We start from the raw sequence: 12,442 nt of genomic DNA, 5'->3' as shown, positions 1-12,442 counted from the left end.
TGGCTTTCAGATGAGTAACTCCACCGGCGGGCAACTAGCCCTGTGTGATATTTAGTTCTTCTGGTCATAATAATCCGTTCAGTGATTCAATTAAACCGCAGGCTAGCTTCTTATGCCTCTTCACCCAGTCTCTTTCCAGATATTATTTTCTTCCCTGTTCATTCAAGCTAAACTTTTGACGGGAAATCTACTTAGAAATACAACCAAAACATGACTGGAATACAATTTACAGTGTCACTTGATAGTAAGAAATGGGTATAGAAGATCCAGAAATAATATTACATGGAAATCAAGAAAGGGAAGAATCTAAGGAGAGAAGATGGATTATTTGAGAGACCCATCATCAAAGTTCTGAGAATAACTCTTCTGATCATAGCTGAACCTCTTGTTGCTGTTTTTTCCGCATATCAAAGCTTGCTTCCACCATGATCTGATCCTCCAAACCAGTTGTGTCAAGACATAAGATCTACAGCTGCAATCTAATGAATCTCTTATCTGAACATCAATGGGTGTAACAGCAGTCCCTCTATAACAACTTCTCTTCAACCATTTCTTCAGATGGACCCTCATCATCCTGCTTGTAGTTAAAGCGAGCTTCTTCTTGCTTGATATAGATGCATTCATGGACAATGTTTTTATTATTGCTCCACAATTGTCAAAACAGCTTTTGAGTTTTGCTTTAGTTGTCATTTTTTCATTAGTGGGTATAGCATCTCCTATTGGTCTATGTGGTCTCCATGGGTCCCCCATTGGGTAATGATACTGATGAGAAAACACTCTCAAAGCCTCCAAACCAAACAAAAGGTTTAAGAGCGCTTTCATCTATAGATTTCTGTCCTCCACAGCTCCTTAGTGGGTGATTACATAATAATCACATCATCCATCTGTTCATTTTTAATTATATTGTATGTATATTTTTCTTTTTGGGTAAGCATTTTTGCATGTTGATTTCACCTTTGATGGTTATGAAGGGATAGGATACACCACATAGGATTTGATATTTAGATTCATCATTCCACAACATGAAAGAATAGAATCTTATCTAAGATGCGCTACTCCCAAACGAAATGCAATGAAAATAAAATGGATTCATGTAGTTGTTCCTCCACACAATTCATCACCAGTAGATTCCTAGTCACGAGGATAGAGAATGCAATCCACAACCCAAGTATTGCTGCGGATTAGTGGTCTAAAACAAGATTGAGTCAAGAATCAGAGAGCAGCCAAAACCTGATATGTAGTTGTTCTTCCATTCTTTCTTGCTTCTTGGAGAGAGAGAGATTCTCACATAGTGTAACCACCTAATATGTGAATTTTCATAATGGCCCTTGAGCATATTCAAAATTCTCAACATCTCCCACTTGCGCAAGGTCAAGTATTGATCTCTCCATCAGAGTGTGTCCTAGACACACATATATATCCCAAATATACATTTTTCGATCTTTCCAGTATGTATCCTAGATATATAGACCACTTTTGTCTCGGACATCACCATCCAAAAATCATACTGGTAAATGGGTTGTGCGACTATGATATAATTGCACTTGTGAGCCCAAAACTAGAAACCTTACAAGAAGGCCAGGATGACAACATCACTCAAAAAAAAAAAAAAAAAAAAAAGTAGTATACCACAGTGTCCCAAGTTTATTCAAACTCAATACCTATAAGACAACACCTTCTTATCCTTAAAATGTTTGCTACTGTAACTAATACAGCTAGTGTCAGCAAACACTCTTAAGGTGCAGTTGAATAACACTTTTCCTTTTGCAGACCATCACTACACTTGGGATTGACTCATTCCCCGGTAATGCCTCTTTATGTCAAATCTGTCACACCCCACCCGTCTGTCTCGGTTATTTGCCCGACAACCCGTGGTAGTGAACCGTCATAGGATCCATGGTTTTACCATCAATAATAATAAATACAAGTAATAGATTCTCCTAGCCAAACATGCACCAATTCAATGCAAATTCCAAAACACAAAAGCAACATTAAGCACAAAGTCCAAAAATGATCAAAACAGAGCCAAAATCCAAAAATCAGTGCAACAGAAACTGGGCCGATCGTTCAAGCCGGTCACTTAGGTTAATCGACCGCCACAAGCGACCGCCCCATGTCTCACAACAGAAATGAGGTTAAGTACAAGTTTTGGGTCCCATTTCACTTCCACACTTCTCAAAACAGCATATGGGCTCTGGGGATTTCGTTCTTAGTTTAAAGAACTCATTTTGGAGACTCTGTTGGCTTCAGATCTACTTCCCACACGATCTTCACAAGCTAGGTAATCTTCTCTCAAAGCCCTTCTTTTCTAGGTTCTCTTTGATGCAAAACATTCATTTTATTCCACAAAACATGTCTAGGCATAGATCTACTATTCACTATGCATTTTTACACTTGTAGGTATCTCATAGACATGCCCTAACTCTCATTTTCTCTTATTTTCACCCAAAAATCAGATTTTTACACTAGATGGCTGCTCGCGGAGGTAGGAGAGTACCTATTTGTGGCCGAGGTCGTGGACATGGTCGAGGTGACGCAAATGATCCAGTACACCCAGACTACTTTAGGACTCTAGAGGCACAGGAGCTCTACTTTGGTCATTTCAATCAGCGTAAGGTTGAGTTAGGACGACCGATAGTGACTTCAGAGCTTGACCAGTTCCAGATTGAGGATAGGTTCACGGCCGTAGGCTGGAGGGGTACACTTTTCTTGAACGAATCCGTCTATCCGAAACTAGTCAAGTTGTTCTACATCAACCTGATCTTCCATGATGAGCCGATGGGAGAGAATGATACTAGGCTCGTCATAGAGAGTCGGGTGAAGACTACAGACATTCGCTTCACTACTGAGGAGCTCGCTAACATCCTCGACGTTCCTTACATCCACAACGATCGGAGATGGGTCAAACCGGGGGCAGGGTCAAATGATGTCATCCACTGGGAAGAGAGGGCTCTCATCTACTTAGGCATTTGCATGGGGGTATGCAGTGGGGTTGAGTTAGTGACCGAGCTGCTTCCATCATGCCAGATCATCTCAAGGATCATTGCACGGAACCTGCTGCCTAAGGCAGGACATCAGAGTGAGATTTCTCTCATGCAGGCCCTGATGACCTTCTCTGTGTACACTTGCTATCAGTTAGACTTGGCGTACATTATCCAGAATGCCATGATCTATCGAGTGACACATCCAGGGGGAGCAACCTTGGATACGGGAGACTTCTGACTAGGATCTTCGAGCACTTCGGGGACGACTTTGAAGGAGAGGAGGCTATTCCAGTCGGCCATAACGGTACGATAGGTTACAGATTGGTCACTCATATGCATTTACTGGGAGGACCAAATTCATTAGAGATGCCAGCCCGAGCCGGAGGATATGGATGTAGAGGCTAATGATGTTGATCATGTAGACTCACCACCACCATCTCAGTTCAAGGTAGGGGGTACATCCGGGGCTCAGGATACTTCAGACCTTGGGCTAGGGATATGTTCGAGCAGGGGCAAGCAGAGATGAGGGCCAGATAGCAGAGTGCTTGGATATACTCCGCCAGATGAGGCTAGCACCACCACCACCACCACAGTAGTAGTTTAGACTTAGGCTTTTCTCTTTTTGACTCAGTATAGATTGACTTTAGGGTTTAGATATATTTATTGTAGTTTTTATTCAGCACATGTTCATTCCCTATTGTCACATCCACCCATCCGGTACCCCATTTGGAATACCCGGGATGTGATCCATTTTCCAAGGATCAATGATCTGAGGTCCATGCCTCCCACATACACGGTAACATAATCAAGAACAATAATAATCAATGGTAAAACAGTTAATACTAAGTATCATAGATAAGATAAGATTAAATAAATCAGGGTGCGGAAGACAATAACATTAAAGTATCAGCATAATCATAAGGGTGAGAGGAGGTATGATAACCACTCTCTCAGAGCAGCGGAAAAGAAGTGTAATAACGTCAAATACATGTCCAAATGTCAAAAGATAATCCCATAGATAAGTTAGTTACAGGACCCAAGGTTCCATAAATACACCAGGGGAATGGGGCACTATGCTAGGGTTTCTTCTATACTAATGGTAGTCTCCTCAACAGTACGGATGAAGTAAACCCAACGCTGCCGCTCCCGCACAACTGTGGGGCTAACCCTGGTGCGGATAGTAATCCTCCTCGGCTCCAATATACGGATCCTCACCGACGCCACTACCCGGAGGGTAGTATGTGGAATCATAGTCCGCCTCATAGGAGGTGCCATCGTAATCTTCGGTACCTGGAATGTAATCTAAAACATTTGCACAAAAAGGAATGAGTCCGAAGAACTCAGCAAGGAAGTTATTCCATAATTAGAAATCATACACATTCATAACATAAAATAATGCAATGCGATATGGAACATATGATGCAAACATGAGTCTAACTCTATGAATGCTAGTCTCTAGGGTAGACATGCTTTAAGTCATAGCACCGTACTTCTCTGGGTCGTCAGTCACTCTCCCATTTCCATATCTTGGGAATGCCCTGGGAAGATCGGTAAAGTCATCAAAAAGCCGTGGTAAGGGGATCGGTCACCGCTCTCTCACATCACCATTTGGTCAAGTATTGGCGCATGTCACAGTAAAGCCTAGCCCAATGCAAGTCATCTACTCAGTCGGTCAAGTCAGATTCAGATAAGTCCATTCGTCGCCCTCGGCGATCCTTTCCGGTATCTTTCACACTAGAGTCAGCGAAATCCCGGATTTCGGATTCATCAACCCTATTGGTCATCCACATATAGTAAACGGGAAGCTTTCACGTCATCTCACTGATTGGTTACCGGTCTTGAGCGCCCGTGAGCCAAAGTCTATCCATATGCAACTCTACCAATAAATGGCCCCTTTCAGGTATCCATAGCATGGTTTATGTCCCCTACCGGATTGGTTACCGGCCTAGAGTGCCCATCCAACCATACACTACCACGGGTTGTTCGGTCTCAATGCCCTTCCGATTCGGGTCTGACACGACAAGGATAAACCTAGCCACCCAACTAGACAGTCCTATGTATGTCATCCAATAACTCGGGAGAGTGTCGATAGGCACCATTGGAGAACATCCCATACTATTCCCTCCGATGCCCAAGGACAGAAGTGTCAGTAGGACACCCCCCAATCCCAAGTCATACGTAAACAATCACACATCCAATCTCATCATTTCTCATGCATCCAATGCATATTCATAATAGTAATCAAATCATGATATTGAAACGAATCATTATAAACATAAGCAAATCAAAATGATAAAGTAACACAACAAGAGTATAAAGATTTAAATGCTACTGTTCTAACACATATGTAACAGTCTTATAATGATTGAAAGGAAATTAAGGGATTTCATTCTTTAAATAAAGCACAATTCAATATTTGATGACTTATATGTTTATGGAGATAACCATCCTTACCTTGGATGAATTGATGATGAATTGAGAATACCAAGAATAGTCCAAAAGAATTGTTAAGGCCCTAAACAAACATCAATAATAAGTTAGAAAAGAATTCGGGAAGATCGGATGTCATTTGGGTCAAAATTGGCCAAGGTTGCTGTCTGCCAACATTTTGGTCGATGGTCTTTGGTCGATGGTATCGACCAAAAGGATCGGCCAAAATTTCCTTCGAGGCAGAAATGTGGATTTTGGGGTTTTTCGTCCGAAATGAGTTTTCCGGTGTTCGGATCAATCTGAAACTTGGAGGCATACTTAACAACAGTAGTAGGATACTATAAATCAAGAAATTAACCCAATCCAATGGTCTAAATAAAAAGCCCCAATTTGAACTATCAAGTTCAAGTGATAAACATCATGGCATGAGTTGGAATTGATTGCATTGATGAGGAATAGCATGTATTAGTTAGAGGAACTAATAGAAATTCGATTGGAATCATATGGCAATGTTAAACATGAACATAATACACTCTATAGCTCAGTTTGGTATCAAATGGCATGATGTTAATAGGTAAATCATGGGATACATATGCTAGGCATGAGATAGAAGCATAGCATCAATGAATAGTTAAGGAAATCATGGATTGGACATGAGTAGACACTTGGAGTGGTGGTTGCAAGGTTGCAACACCATTCCCAATGTCTCATCAGTAAGGTGACAATAGAAAAGAGTAGAAAATGGTAGGGTAGAGAGTGGAATGAGGAGTCATACCTTAGTGTGGAAGATGAAGACAAGAATCAATGATAAACTAAGTGTCTTTGATGAGGTGCCCTTCACATTAGCCAAGGAGCTGCTTTGGGAAGCTCTCCCCACGTTCTCAGGTGAGAAAATGATTGCAAAAGGGCTCAAGGCTCGAGGTTATAATAAATAGAAAAGGAATATTCCATGGAATCATTAACTTGGCAGACTGGGATATTTTGGTCGATGGTCCTTGGTATATGGTATCGACCAAAAGGATCGACCAAAATATTTCCAGTAGAAAACTAAGGTTTAGAACAACAACTTTAAGTAGGGATTTGAAAGGCTATACAAGGTCAAATTGAGTGAAGTTTTCTTCCACAATTCAATCAAGAAGTCTAGTTTCGGGGAATACCTTCGGATTGTGCACAGGAGGTCATTTGGTACATCAACTATATTAATCTTCTCCGATGTGCAGACTTTCCTTAAACACTGACAATGCATTTAAGCAAGGGGTATCATTGTCAATGTCCATGGGCTCAGTGTCCGAATCATGATCATCAATCAGAATGGTCCATAAATCTCTTCTTCCACCGCTTCGGGTCTTCGGACCTGAATACAACAGTGGATCCGGGTCACGGTCAAGGTTAAAATAGGGCTTGATATTACACCTATCTTTTTGTAAAGTGTAGATCAAACTCCAAATTATTTAAGGCTCTTTCTTATTAATGAAGTACATCTATGCTTGTTGCATTTTCATTATTGTCTCTTATGCACTTTCTTGATAATTATAATGTGAGAATGTGTTTCACTTTACTTATAGTAAGTTATGCAAGAAGAGAATTCACTTACTTTCTTAGTTTGCTTCTAACGAAAGATTTTCCTACTATTCACTCTAGTTCTTTTGAGTCACTTCTGGATCTATGACTCGGATTGCTCATCTAACACTTGTGTTAACTATTATTGACTTCGTAAAACCAGCGCTCTGATACCACCTCTGTCACACCCCACCCGTCGGTCTCGGTTACCCGCCCAACAACCCATGGGAGTGAACAGTCACAAGATCCATGGTCTTACCATCAATAATAATAAATACAAGTAATAGATAATCATGAGCAAGAATAAGTGCAATAATTAATAGAAAGGTTACAGGAGTCCAAATACTCCAATAAAATAATCAAGGACAAAATAAATGATCAAAAAGAATATGAGTTCAGCGGAAGCAATCAAAATAAATCAAATAATCTTCTTTTCGGTTTCTTTTTCTAAAGCTAAGAACTAGACTTAAGTTTAGCAAGGTGAGGGGTTCTCCAATTCTTCTCTATACGATTGGCAAAATGCCTGGCAACCTGTCTCCTCCGTCCATCAATGGGTGCTATAAGCGCACTCCATGCACTTGTAGGACCTCCCGCACAAGCTATCTCCATCTCCCATTGCCGGTGCCACATCCTCTTCATACGAGAAGGCTCCTTCATGGGGTACCAATCCAATTTTCGACGCATTTCCTCCATTTGTACAAACTAATATAACATGGAAATAAAGGAATGAGTTATGACGCACTCAGTAAGGATAACATAATTCTCATCCATATGTTAACACCATCAGAAATGCATATATGATATGTATGAAATGCAGAAGTATGAATACTACTAAGATCTAACTATGCAAGTCTCTAACAGTTGACATGCTTTAAGATATACACCAACCCTCCTCTGGGTAGGTCTAGTCACTTTGACCCCGCAAGGACTGAATACCTCTGTAGGGATCCTGGGTAAAGGGGTAAGTCCACACTTGGCTCTCAAACCATGGCTGGGGTTAAGTCAACACTCTCTCACCACGACCATTGGCAATGAGTATTGGCGCATGTCGAGGTTTCTAATCCAATGCAAGTCATAATAGTAACACACTACATGAAGTCCAGATACATCCCCTATGGCACCAACCAACTCGATTCAGTATCCTTCGCAACCTAGGAATGGGAACCCTCACGAACTGGCTACCGCTATTGGACTCCACTCCCTAACCCTATGGTCATACACATATTGTTGGGGGTGGAGAGCTCTCATGACTCCTCACGACACCTAGTCTGCTCCTTGGACGTCCATGAGCCCAACCCTACCATTGCATGATCAACGGTGGACCACTGAGTCAGCGCACGGACTTGCTACCGCTGTAGGATGAAACAGAGTCATATCACCATTGTCATGGGTCATCCGGCTTCAATTCCCCTACCGAAAGGGTAGTAGTATGTGGGGTTCCTAGCCATGCAACTCTAGACTATACCTAGTTATGTCATCCAGTAGTTATGATAGTGCTAGAGGCATCAGCTAGCATGTGTCCCATACCACAGTCCTCTGATATCTCAAGCCAAGATATCCTAATGGAATACCCTTTCCATCATAACCACAATACATCAATCATCATCATACCACATTCATAATTGATAAAGTACAAGTAACGACAATACAAACAGCAAGTATATGATAAGATCAACATGCTTATTACAGTTACAACAAGATATACTATTAAAGAACAGTAAGTAAAGACACTGATCTAGTTCAAGTCATCGCATAAAGACAAGAATGCATATCCTTATCTGTAAATAAGTAGAAGTCCTCTAGAATGCAAACTAAGAATAATTATAAGACTTTTAGTAGAAACAGAGAACACCTATAAACAGGGTTACAAGATTATATAAGTCGAATGAGTCAAATAGACCAATAGCCAAAAGCCACATGCTTACTGGAAACCAGCCAGTCGCTTGGCTCAAGCAATCGCCTTGAGCAACTGCCCCAAAAACAATGTGTTTTTAATCCGAAACTTAGGCTTTTGATCATCCGATTTCAATCCGATTTTAGGATGATCTCAATCCGAATTTTGAACCTAACACACCCATAACCAAGGGGTAACACAAAACCTACAAATTAATGCAGACCAGTCACCCAAAATCCTCCCCTTGTTTAGATCCATCCTTTTTCACGAAAGTAGGGTTTTATTTTATGACAAGATCTCATCAAGAACATTAAAAAGAGGATACCGCAATAAGAGGATCATGAACAACCAAAGAGGGGACACTACTACACTATTTAATAGCTGAAGAAGGAGATTGAGTGAATGGGGATTCACTTACCTCAACCAGATCAGCAAGAAAAGGAGGGAAAAGATTCCAGATCACTAACAACACTTCGCCCACCTTCCAACACGTCTCTACTGCCTCCTAACCCCCAAAAATAGCAATCTCGAATATAATATTCATTAATTGGGCGATGGTTGCTATTTATAGAAGTCTGGGGGCAAATTAGGGCAAAACCCCGCAACCAGAACCAAGCGGTCGCTTGGGGCAGTCACTTGGTTCAATCAACCGCCTCAAGCAATTGCCCCCTAGTATAATGCTATACAAGGGTGCTTTGCTCAAGGGGTTGAAACCCAAACACAACTTGACCCTCATCAACACATGGGGGAGGTCTTACCTTCATTCTGAACATCTCCAAACACCACTTGCCTTCCAGAGATCCAACTTCCAAGTAAGGTAGGTTCATCATGAAGAGAATCCAGATCCATGGGTTCAGGGTATGGATCATGGGCTTCTATCCGGACACTCCACAAATTAACCCGACTAGACCTTCGGGTTCTCGGACTTGCAATACGGATCCCGGGTTAGAAATACGAGGGTTGTTACATCCCTCCACCCTTAAAAGAAATTTCATCCCCGGAAATTACAACGTACTGTAAGTCCGAAAAGATGGGGGTACTTGGTTCGCATCTCATCTTCTTTTCCCAAGATGCTTCCTCAAAAAGTGGTTCTTCCATCTGGTGAGCTTATCCTTCCGGTCCAAAATTTCAGCCGGTTCTTCATCATACGTCAAATCCACACTCAAACTTTCCGGTTGGTGTTGGAGCAACTACTCTACGCTTGCTACGCACACCTTAGCATAGATACATGGAATACATCATGCACACTAGCAAGAGACAGAGGCAGAGCCAACCTGTAAGCTACTGGTCCAACCTTCTCAATAATGTCAAAGGGACCAATATACCTAGGGCTGAGCTTTCCTTTGATATTGAAACGCATGACTCCCTTCATCGTCGAAACCTTAAAGAACGCACACTCACAAACTTCAAATTCCATATCTGACCTTCTTTTATCTGCATAAGACTTCTGTCAAGATTGAGCAATTTGATCCTTTCTCTAATCATATCCACCATAGTACTTGTGGTTTCGATTAGATCAGGACCAAGAACACGCCTTTCCCCAACTTCATCCCAATACAGAGGAGTTCTACAAGTCTTTCCATATAAAGCTTTAAACAGGGCCATTCCAATAGTAGATTGATAACTGTTATTATAAGCAAATTTCACCAACGCTAGGTGGTCATCCTAGTTACCACTCATATCAATGACACACGCTCGAAGCATATCTTCCAAAATTTGTGTGGTCCTTTCTGATTGTCCATCGGTCTGCAGATGATGAGCAGTACTCAAATTCAACTGAGTACCCAGGGCTTTCTGCAAACTATTCTAGAAACGAGAGGTGAACCTCGGATCTCTATCCGACACAATGCTAACAGGCACACCATGCAATCTCACCACATTATCAACATACAATTGGGCCAATTTGTCCGTAGGATAGGTGATCTCATTGGAATGAAGTGAGCCGATTTGGTCAGTCGGTCCACTATCACCCACATTGAGTCATTCCCTTTGCTGGTTCGAGGTAGACTTGTAACAAAATCCATAGCAATGTCCTCCCACTTCCAACTAGGCACGAGGAGAGGTTGCAAAAGGCTAGATGATGGCTGTCGAACAGCTTTTACACGTTGACAAGTCCCACACTTAGCAATGAAGTCTTCCACATCATTCTTCATGCCGAACCACCAGAAATATCCTTTCATATCATGATACATCTTTACACTTCCAGGATGAATAGTGAAGATGGACTGATGGGCATCAGTCAGAATTTGATTTCTGAGGTCTTCCATAGCAGGAACACAAATTCTCTCTCTGAAAACAAGAGCACCATCAAAGGCTAGGGAGAAATCTGCTACTTCCTTAGTCTTCGACGTAATCAAGTCAATCTTATTCTTCAATTCCGAATCAGTTGACTGCAAAGCAACAATTTTGTCTCTCAAAATCGATCGAACTGACACAGCTGACAAAATAGCATCGGAATCTTTTGACACAATCTCAAGTCCAAACCTGACAATGAAGAACATTAAGGGCTTATGGAGAGATGCCAGATCAACACTTTCTCGATTGCTCTTTCTACTCAAAGCATCAGCAATCACATTAGCTTTTCCTGGATGATACTAAATATCACAATCATAGTCTTTCACCAGTTCTAGCCATCTTCACTGTCTCATATTCAACTCCTTCTGAGTAAAGAAGTACTTGAGACTTTTGTGGTCAGTGAAAACTGCTATCTTTTCACCATACAAGTAGTGACACCAGATCTTCAGAGCAAAAACCACATCAGCCAATTCCAAATCGTGAGTAGGATAGTTATGCATGTAGTTCTTCAATTGCCTAGAAGCATAAGCTACAACCTTTCCATGTTGCATTAGAACACAACCCAAACCAACTTTAAAGGCATCAATATACACTATCAAATCTCCAGAGTCATCTGGTATTGTCAACACCGGAGCGTTAGTCAACCTCTTCTTGAGTTCTTGAAAACTCTCTTCACAGGCTTCATTCCACTCAAACTTGATTCCTTTCCTGGTAAGCTTCGTCATAGGGGCTGATAATCTAGAGAAATTCTCAATAAAGCACCTATAATATCCTGCCATACCAGGAAAACTTCGAATCTCGGTGACTAACTTAGGTCGGTCCTAATCGGCCACAACTTGAACCTTCGCAGGATCAACTTTAATACCATTAGCAAAGACAATGTGACCCAGAAACATAACTTTGGACAACCAGAAGTCACATTTGCTGAACTTGGCATAAAGCTTCTTCTCTCTCAAACGCTGCAACGCAAAACTTAAGTGCTCAACATGCTTTTCCTCACTCTTTGAATAAATCAAAATGTCATCAATGAAAACTATGACAAATTTGTCCAAGACATCTTGAAATACTCGGTTTATCAAGTCCATGAATGCTACTAGTGCATTAGTAAGACCAAATGGCATGATTCAGAATTCATAGTCCCCATATCTAGTCCTATAGACATCACTATACTTTACTCTCAACTGATGATACCCAAATCTCAGATCGATCTTCGAGAAAACAACTGCACCTTTCAACTGATAAAACAAGTCATCAATCCTGGGAAGAGGATACTTATTCT

Source organism: Hakea prostrata, chromosome 3 (genome assembly GCF_041222555.1).
Source record: "Hakea prostrata isolate BN-2017 chromosome 3, UWA_Hpros_2, whole genome shotgun sequence".
Lineage (NCBI taxonomy): Eukaryota > Viridiplantae > Streptophyta > Magnoliopsida > Proteales > Proteaceae > Hakea > Hakea prostrata.
Note: the sequence above shows the minus strand (reverse complement) of the source record.